The 10,517-nt window shown below is 34.0% G+C and overlaps 1 long non-coding RNA gene across 1 annotated transcript; it reads right to left on the bottom strand.

Annotated features, from left to right (window-relative positions):
* Nucleotides 1–222: 222 nt before the first annotated feature.
* On the bottom strand, nt 223–9,890 carry LOC116668740. Its single transcript, XR_004325986.1, has 3 exons — nt 9,879–9,890; nt 9,635–9,640; nt 223–1,049 (listed from the first exon to the last, which is right to left on the bottom strand). It is a non-coding gene; the product is annotated as an uncharacterized LOC116668740 (long non-coding RNA).
* Nucleotides 9,891–10,517: the final 627 nt, after the last annotated feature.

Below are 10,517 nucleotides of genomic sequence, written 5' to 3'. Positions count from 1 at the left end.
CTGGTCTGTGCTGCATTCCTTGCAGGTCCGCAGTCAGGTTGCATCTCCTCACAATGCTGCATCTTCACGATGCACTTGTGCATGGTAGGCAGGAGGGTCATGCACCACACTAGTTCATGAATAGGAGGGCAGTTTGCTCCCCTACTCACTGCAGCTCTGCACTCTGTGTTTATCCAAGCTCCAGAGGCAAGCCTGGAGAAAACAGCAGCACTGGCCCTCTCCCCTGCTGTGAGCCAGCTCTCCATTCCTTGTTTGTTTTTCTTAGAGGCACACATTCATAGAGGCACCATGGCAGAATGTTCTTATCTGCCTGGGCTTTAAACAAATCTAGTCTCATCTATGAGGTTGTGGAGCCCCTGGGTATGGATTTATGTTTTGACCTCACCTCCACTTGGGTGCCATTGAACCTGAGGGTGTGGTGGCTGTGGCTGAGCCCCACCTTTCTTCTCCCAAGAATGCCAGTAATGGTGTCATGAATCTGTGGAGACAAAGGCTGTGTGCCCTCCACCCAGGGCACACCAGCAGTATTGCTTTGATTTTTTTTTTTAATTGAAACCCAGGTGGTTGTATTGTGTATACCCTTCCAGCCATGATGCACAGCACATCGCAATCCACCGAGGTTGCCTCTGTACAGTCAGCCCAAGTCCTCCACCTGGTTAGGGTAGCCTGTTTTGTCCCATTTCTGCAGGTTCATGTAGGTCTGGGAGTCCCAGGGACACTTTGTGCCCATTTAAATTAGTTCTGTCAGTCAAGGGCTGTTCCATACAGATCTGAGCCTCAGCGGTTCCCCCTCCATCTCGCTGACCTCTCCTTTGGAGAGTGGAAGACTCATCAAATAAGCCTTATTCCTCCTTTGCTGCTCCCTCCCCATGAGACTGGTCCAGCATTATTTCCCCTTTTCTTCCTTCTTTTTTCCTTTTCTTTTACAAAATTCATGGTGTACTTTGTCTTTTTAAGAGGGTGATGTTCTGCCAAAGTTCAGCAAGTGTTCTGATTGGATGGGTGGGTCTCTGGATGTCAGTCTTGCTATATTTGTGGGAGAGGGTGAACTATGAAGATCCTTCTCCTCCACCATCTTGGCCCTTCCCATCATGACTTTTCAAGTCTCTGTGATACTAGTTATCATTCCTCTTCTTTCTATTCTTACTTTTTTTTTATTTGGGCCACCTCTTTTTCTTGATGAGACTGACTAAATGCTTATCAATTTTGTTTATCTCTTCTAAAAACCACCTCTTCATTTCATTGATTTTATTCTATTTTTTAATCTCTATTTTACTTATTTCCTCTCTTATTTTTATTATTTTTCCTTCTACTGACTACTGGCTTTGTTTGTTATTCTTTTTGTAATTCCCTTAGGTGATAACTTAGGTTGTTCAATAAACCTCCATCTTAGTACTGCCTTTGCTGAATCACATAGATTTTAGAAATTATATTTCCATTTGTCTAATATTTCCTGATTTCCAATTTGATTTCTTCATTGAGTTTTTAGTAGTATGTTGTTTACTTTCCACATGTTTGTGTTTTATCCATTTTTCCTTCCTGTAATGAATTTCTAGTTTCATACCATTGAGGTTGGAAAAAAATGCTTGATATAATTTCTATTCTCTTAAATTTTTGAGACTTGCTTTTTGGTCTAGCATGTGATCTATCCTGAAGAACATTTCATATGCACTTGAAAAAAATGTGTATTTTGTTGTTTTTGAATGGAATGTCTTGAAGATATCTGTCAAGGGCAACTGATCTATTGTGTCATTTAAGGTCTCTTGTTTCTTTATTCATTTTCTGTATGAATGATCTGTCCATTGACATAACTAAAGTGTTAAAGTACACTATTATTACTGTATTATTGTCAGTTTCTCCCTTTATCTATCAATATTTGCTTTATAGATTTAGGTGCTCCTATATTAGTTGCGTACATGTTAACAAGTGGTATATTCTCTTCTTCTATTGAACCCAGTATCATTATGTAATGCTATTCTTTGTTTTGTTGTTGTTGTTGTAGACTTTGTTTTGAAGTCTGCTTTGTCTTATATGAGTAATGCTACCCCAGATTTCTAATGTTTTCCATTTGCAAGAAATATCTTTTTCCTTCCCTAACTTTTAGTTTGCATGTGTCTTTAGTTTTTGAAGTGAGACTCTTGTAAGCAGAATATAGATAGATCTTTTTTAATCCAATCAGCCACACTGTCTTTTGAATGGAGTATTTAGTCCATTGACATTTAAAATGATTATTGAAAGATATGTACTTATTGCCATTTTGTTACTTGTTTTCTGCTTATTTTTTTACTTCTTGTTTTTTTTTTTTTTTTTTCCCTTTCTTCTCTTGTGTTTTGATGATTTTCTTTAGTGGTATAGTGGTATGCTTATGTTCTTTTCTCTCTAGTTTTTGTCTATATATTGTAGAATTTTGATTTGTGGTTACCACATGTTTCATGTTTGTTGACCAATAACTATATCTACTTGCTTTTAACTGGTAGTCATTTAAATTCAAACACATTCTAAATGATCTACATTTGTTTTACTCCCCCACACAATGTTTGTCTTTTGACATTATATGATACATCTTTATGTTTATCCCTTAACTCTTTATAGGAGTTACAGTTGACTTTATATTTTTATTTTTCATCTTGTACTAGCTTAAGTGGTTGATCCACTATCTTTACCATATATTTGCCTTTACTAATGGGAAGTTTCTGTTCATATAGATTCTTACTTTTTGTTGTAGCCTTTTCTTTTCCACTTAGAGAAAACACTTTAATATTTCTTTCAAGTCAGTTTAGTGCTGATTAATTCTCTTAGATTTTGCTCTCTGAGAGGTTATCTCTCCTTCAATTCTGAATGATAATCTTGAAGGTAGAGTATCCTAGATTGCAGGTTTTTCCTGTTCATAATTTTAAGTATATATTGCTGTTTTCTTCTGGCTTACAAAGTTTCTGGAGAAAAACCAGCTGTTGGGCTTATGGGGAGATTTTGTTTTTCTCAGTCTTTAGAGGTTATTATCATTAAAATTTGCCATTTTAATTATGATATGTCTTAGTGTTGGCCTTTTCGGGTTCATCTTGTTTGAGACTCTCTGTGCTTCCTATACCTGGTTATGTGTTTTTCCTTATTCAGTCTTGGAATGTTTTCATCCATACTTTTATTGAATACATTTTCAACATCTTTCTCTGTGTTCTCCTTCTGGGACTCCTATAATTCAAATATCCATATGCTTGATGTTGTCCCAGAGGTTAATTAAACTGTTCTCACTTTTTTTGTTTGTTTGTTTTACTTTTTGTTGCTATGATTGGATGATTTCCATTATTCTATCTTCCAGATTACTGATGTGTTCCACTGTATCACCTTGTCTGCTGTTAATTCTTTCTAGTGTAATTTTTTATTTTAGTTATTGTATTCTTCAATTCCAATTGGTTCTTTTATATGTTTTCTAATTTCTTGTTAAAATTCTCACACTGTTTTCATCTATTCTTTATCCTAGTTCAGTTAGCATTCTCATTACTAATGATTTGAAATCTTTATCTGGTAAATTGGTTTTCTCTCTTTCATTAGTTGCTTTTTCTTATTTTTTTCTTCTTTTATTTAAAGCAAATGTATCTGCCTTATCATTTTGCTTAACTTTTTCTGTCTCTATGAAATTAAGTGAAACATTTACCTATCCTGATCTTGAGGGAGCATCCTTGTGTGGAAGTGTCCCTATGTAGTCTGTGTATGATGAATGCCTTTGGTAGGAAAGCTAGATCTAAAGTGAGTGTGAGTCATGTATTGTTAGATTGTAGGGCTGAAGATGGAGGGGTTAGAGTCAGTGCAAAGTGTGATCCAATGCTTCTTATCTTCTCAGTGGCCAACATCACCCTTTTGGGTGCAGTGTCAGGTCCCAAGTTGCTGGAGTAAAAGCCCTGAGAGTCAGATATGATATGGTTTCATTCCCTCTAAGTGTGTTCTCTCCCCTCCCAACTTTGGAACATTCTCCCCAGAAAGGGGCAGTGTTTTAGCAAGAAAGACTGGAACGGGTGCCCTATGTGGGCTTCAGGGTGTGCTGGGGTTTTCCCTGCCCCAGTCAGAAATTCAGATGGCTCCCAGTATGCCCCTAACCAGTGAACCAGTGATGAGTGCCCTCACTCCATTTAGATACTGTGTCAAAACCAATCTGACTCTGGCCTTCACAATTACACCCTATCCTTGTCCATGGCAACCTTTGCTTAGTGTGGAGATAAACAGGGGCTTAAAAGGGGTGAGAGCAGGTGCTTGACATGGGCCAGGGCATATTCTGGGGTGATTCTGGCACCTTGCAGAGTTTCAGGCCACTGTTGATCTGCCACCCACAATGTGTCACTCCTGTGAACACCAGTGATGACTGCCCTTATCCCATTTAGATGTAGTCCCAGGTCCAAGCTGAGTTTTTCTCCCACAATGGTGCACTCTCCTTGGCTGAAGCATATTTGCCCAGAGGGAAGAGTACTGGAGCAAGAGGGGCTGGAGCATGTGCTTGGGGCTCCGATTATGGCATGCACTAGGGTTGTTGTGGGAAACCAGCCAAAATCCTGGGAAGCTTCAATCTACTTTCTCTTCCTTTCTTGGGGAGTAAGCAAGTGTGTGTGCTTTTTTTCACTAGAGGAGTCTAGGTTTCTTACAGGCCCTCTGTCAGTCCCACCAGTTTTCAAACCAGCTAAACTTGTGTAATCCCCTTCCTCTTCTGTGTCCCCATCCTCGGGGATTCAGGTACAGACCTGATCATTTCTGTTCCTTCCTACCCAACTCCTTGTGGATATTTCTTATAGCCTTAATTATTTGAGTCTTTCTGCAAGTCTCTAGTTTGTTTCCAGTGAAAATTTCTTCACATGCAGATGCATTTTTGATGTGTTCATGAGTGGAAGTGAGTTCCATGTCCTCCCACTCTATTATCTTAAGCTCCTCTTCAAGGTAGTAAGTTTTGAAAAGACAGTTTAGCTCCTCTTCCAACTTAATTTTTAAGTTGTTTTGGCTATACTTGCTTCTTGCCTTTCACTATAATTTTGTAACCAGCTTATTAATATCTATAAATCACACTGCTGGACATTTTAATAAATTGGGAATTTATTAAATTTATAGTCAGATTTAAAGTAATTGAATTCTTGACAATATTAAATCTTACAATCTATAAATACAGTCTATCTACCTGTTTACTTGATTTCTTTCAAGAATTTTCTTTTATTGTTTTCAAAATTCAGATCATGTATTTTAGAATTATACTAAGCATTTCCTGTGTTTTGGAACTATTAAATGGTAGATTTAATATTTCCTATTTTATCGCTCTTATATAGAAATACAATTTGCATTTGTATATTTATCTTGTATCCTGCAACATTACTAAACTTTCATCTTAGTTCTAGAAGCATATTGTCTTCTTTTTCCCTTACTACATCATTAAGAACTTCAAATGTAATGTTCTATAGTACTGGTGGTAGAGGGAGGGCTTTCTTGCTTTTTTCTGATCAAAGTGGAAAAAAAATTTTAATCATTAAGCATGATATTGACTGTAGGTTTTGTGGGGTATACCTTTTATCAGTTATCTCTTCTATACCTAGGTCTCTCCTATACTTAGTTTGCTGGGAGTTTCTATGAAGAGTAAATGCTAAATTTCACCAAAATCTGAGGTTAGCTCCTAATTTTGCAAAGTAAATTTCAAGTCTAGAAATCACTCTCATTAGTTATGTGCTATCTTTGGAAAACTCACTTTGTAAAGGGTAATTTCCCACATCCAAGTGATAAGGTGCTTCCCACAACATTTAATTATGTATGGATTGACTGGGAAGGGTGATGCCAAAAGAGATAAAAGGCAATACTTAAGTATATACATATTTAGCTCAGATGCCTTTCTTGAGTTTGACAACCATATTTCCAATAGGTTAATAGATTTTTTATTATTTAAATTATATTTTAAATTTTAAAATTAAATCAATAACAATAATTTTTTCCCTCTACCCATCACCTTCCATTATGCACAAAGCATCTCAGTCAAGGTCACCTCAGTCAGTTTAGCCTTTTGGGTTTAGAGATTTTGCCATCAGCCTTATCTCTTCACAGGAAAGCCTTGGAGACATTGCAGGTTTGGTTCTAGACAACTGCAATAAAGTGAATATACCCATAAGGAAAATCACACCATTTTTTTTTTTTAGTTTCTCAGTGCATATAAAACTTATGTTTACACTGTACTGCAGTTTATTAAGTGTGCAATAGCATTAAGTCTTAAAAATCATTTTATATACCTTAATTGAAAAAATCTTTATTAACAAAAGATGCTATCATGTGACAAAACAGGTTGCCAAAAACCCTCAAATTGTAAAAAATGCAATATTTATGAAGCATAATAAAGTGCAATAAAATGAGGAATGCTTCTATACAATTTATAACCAAGTTTTATCTGTCTTGTACTCAGGAATCAGAAAAAAATTGCCAATCAGTTTTATAGATGCTATTTCTAGATCCATCTTTGTCTCTTTCCTTTCCAACCTCATAAATCCTTACTAATGCATCTTTCCTCTGCATTCCTTTACTTCCCAAGCCATCCACCAAACATTTCCCTGAAATAATCCTTTGAAGTATATTACAGTTCTTAAAATGTTTAATACTTTCTCCTTAACTATCATAGTAGCCAGCATCTTCGCTATTACATGCTTCTTCAGCTTTCCTTTGGAAACTCTCTGTTTATTCATCACTACTCTGGCTACATTTCAGTTAAAGAAAACCTTTGCCTGTTTTTAAAGGTGCCGTATGATCTCATGACTCAATTTTGAAAATTTATATTTCCTATATGTGGAAGGCATTTTCCTCCTCCAACTCTTATGTTTTTAGTCAGTTTTTGAGATCTAGCTTAAATGTTCTTTTTTCCTGGACTTTCTTGGTGAAATTTTATTGATCTTCTATTTTGCCAGGAGGAATGTTTTACCCACATTTAAGAAAATATTTTACATATTGTAATATATATTTTTCCTTGACAATATTTTGGCCTCCTTTAATTTTATTGTTATTATATTTGTGTTCTCAGCTCCTAGCAACTGCTCTGTATGTAGCATTTATTGATTGCCTAAACCTATTAGTACTGACATGTTATATCAAAATATAACTTGATCCCATTATCTTGTAGAGGATTTAGACCTCTAGGGGTAAGCCTAGTTATGCAAGTAATTATTTCCTTCCTGTAATGATATCATCTGATTCTAACTGCTAATCTAGAACCATTTTAATTCTCACTAGAACTCTGAACTATATGAACACAACTTCATAAAACAAACTATTATACATTTACTGATGTTCTTATATAAAAATGATTCCATCATCTCATAACTTTGATATATAGTTATATAATCATTTTCTTTTATAAACTATGATATGGCATATCTTTAAAGTTTTCTTTATGATGAGTTTTAAATAAGTCAGCTATTTTCCATTAATACATAGCCCTTCTAAGGTAGCATATGCGGATTTTTGTATTTTAAAATATTTGGTATTCTGAAAATTAACCTGGAAAGAATATTTTACATCAAATAGTACATGTTTCCTACAAAGCTAAGTTCAATAGCATTTATTTCAATATTTTAAAATGCTTATTATGTATCATGAACTATGATAGACATAGAAACTGGCTTTCATAACAAAAGGGAAGATATACAATAAAGAAATAATTATGATAAAGAGAGATAATGATGATAACAAACTTGAATGCTCTTTATTTAGTTTCAGGTGATATTAACTTATTGAACACAACCTGTGAGTGACTTGTTTTGAGCCAAAGAAGGAATTCATTTTTAAAGGAGTATTTATCATGGTAGAAAAAACATCTTATTCATCCTTTTATTCCCAGTGCCTTGAAAAAGTTCTTGACTAATATCTAGGCCTCAATAAATAAATATTTTGTAAATTCAAATTTAATTGTAATAAATAAGCAGTTTACTTGAGCTTTTGTGTTGGTAACCAGATTGTTTCCTATTAGAAATCAGTATATTCATAGATAAATGAAAAATAATTAGTGCAACAAACTTTTAAAATTAATTACTAACATAAATACTGTATGAAACATGTTTTTGAAGTAAAAATACAGACTTTAGAAAAATTCTATTAGATTTTTATGTGCTTAAGAGATATTTGTGGCTTTTAAAATCATTAAAGTCATCTAACTGTAAGCTTAATGAACATGTAGCTAAATAATAAATGTAAAGATGTTAAGAGTAAATATCTGTTTCTGAAATTGCTGTAATTATGCCTGTATCTGTGAGTGGTCTATGAATGTAGGTATAAGCATGAAAGTGTTACTTTTTCTGATTAAATTTGAAGACCACTTTCTGGATTCACTTATGAGTTTGGATAATTGTGTTTAGATACTTTAACATCTAATTGATTATGCTACATTTGTTTGATCATGGTTGAAATGCAATTTTAATGCTTGGTTGGTGATAATTTTTTGGAAGGTATTAAATAGATTTGCTGCTTAGGAGTGAATTACTTTTTTACAAATGTTGTCAGGAATCTTCCAGGCAGGAAAGCACATGCTTTGATTATTTTTATTATATTTTTTATCTAAAAGAAAAGATAGAAGAGAGAAACCCAAGAGGCAATTAGAAAAAAGAGTTAAAGTGGATTCAGAAAATGAACCTTATTTACTATTGTGATTTCTGCAAAGATATTTTAGCTACTGCATCAGTAAAATGAATATTTAAATTTTATTTATAACATAAATGTTTCCTATTAGGATAGCTTTATCTAAAACTTTAGTTTGCTGAATTGTTTCCAAATCATGTATTAGATATCAATAACAATGTGAAAAGGGCTATAGGGAGGCAGTTCTTGAGAAATTTTTGTTGAGCAAAATCAAATAGAATTTTTACTCTTTTTACTGTATTATTAACTTAACTCCCTTCATGTAAATATTGCCTGCAAAAGGAAATTAAAAGATGCAAGCGTTCTTAGTCTCTTTTACAGGATTATTTTGGAAACATGTTTTGAGAAACACTAGGCTAAATAATTCAATCTGGAACCATATTTGGGGACAGGAAGTCATATTACCCACATTTATATCAGCTTCATTAAGCACTGCTTTCAAGGGATACATTTGAATTTCACTTGAAAAAGTGTTTGTGCTTTAATCTAGATTCTCAGCTTCTTTGTCATTTTGATTTTTTTCCCATTTCCTCCAGCCACTGCTCTGAATAGAGTGAAACAACATATATGCTCCATTTCACTGATATTTAATGTGAATTCTTTCTATAATTTATCTGTATTTTTTTCTTTTCTTAACTTTATACATGGAGTGTAATACAATGTAAAGGGGTTTTTTTTTTTTGTTTGTTTGTTTGTTTGTTTGTTTGTAGCACCTATATTAGTTAAGTTGTGAGTGAGGACAATAATAATTAGAATAAAAACAATGATTTAAATGATATAAATAATTTTTTCTTTCTCATTCAAAAATATGGGCAAGTGGTCGGGTTGTTTTTTTCATTAATGGTGTCAGGTAACCCTTCTCAATCCTCTTCCCTTATTATTCTTTCTCTGTGAATGACCTTAGAATCATGGTCCATGACAACTTCTCTTACTATTACAACACATTTCAACTACCAAGAAGGAGACAATAGATAGAGCAGGATAAGAATAAACATTACACAAATTGCTTCCACTTATTTCCCAATAATGAATCCCTTTGGCTACAAGGTCTAATATAGTTGAAAGAGAGGCTTAAAAGTGTGTATTCCTGGTGGCCAAGTGCCAGGCTGAAATATTATGTAGTATTGAAATTCCACAAAAATATATCATATTCTTGATGTCTAGTGAGAAAACCATTATTAAATATGTGGTAGGCAGAAGAAGGTAAATAATAAATAATCCCAAGTGCTTGAAATTAATTCTACCAAAAGAGAAATCAATTCATAAAAATTGCTTCACTTTTCAAAGTTACCAGTAACACCTACATTTCCAAGTTAATGATAAATTCAGGTTTCTTCTATCTTACTTGGTCTCTATCTCTTAGTTTCCTTTATTTTCTGCCCTCCTCCAACCTTTTAATTTGGAATATTTTACAGCTTATTATTTGAACTTCTTCTTTTCTACTTACATTCACTTCCTAGGTAACTTATTCTGGTCACATGTTTATAAATAAAATCACCAATGTTCAAAGAAAATTTTTTAAAAAATCTTTCTAATCTCCTGAGAATATTCAACTATTCACTCCACATCTATACACAAAGGTTTGATTGATAGCTCTACCTTAACAGCCTATAACTAAACTCCTAACATCCTCTGAAAAATTAATTTGTCTCATATTTTCCTACCTCAGTTGATGAAAACACCATTTTTCAGTTGTACAGGGCAAAAATATTGGAGTAATCTTCAAGTACCCTCTATCTCTAGCTACATAACCAAACTATCATTAATTACTACAAGGTCTGTCTTAAAATATATTCAGACTCTAACACTTTCTCACCACATCTACAACTTTTTTCCAGGTCAAATCAACATCTCTTCTCTGAATTGTAGCAATGACTTCCTCA

This window comes from Camelus ferus, chromosome 14 (genome assembly GCF_009834535.1).
Source record: "Camelus ferus isolate YT-003-E chromosome 14, BCGSAC_Cfer_1.0, whole genome shotgun sequence".
Taxonomy (NCBI): domain Eukaryota; kingdom Metazoa; phylum Chordata; class Mammalia; order Artiodactyla; family Camelidae; genus Camelus; species Camelus ferus.
The sequence above is the reverse complement of the archived record's forward strand: the minus strand, read 5'-3'. Positions and strand labels throughout refer to the sequence as shown.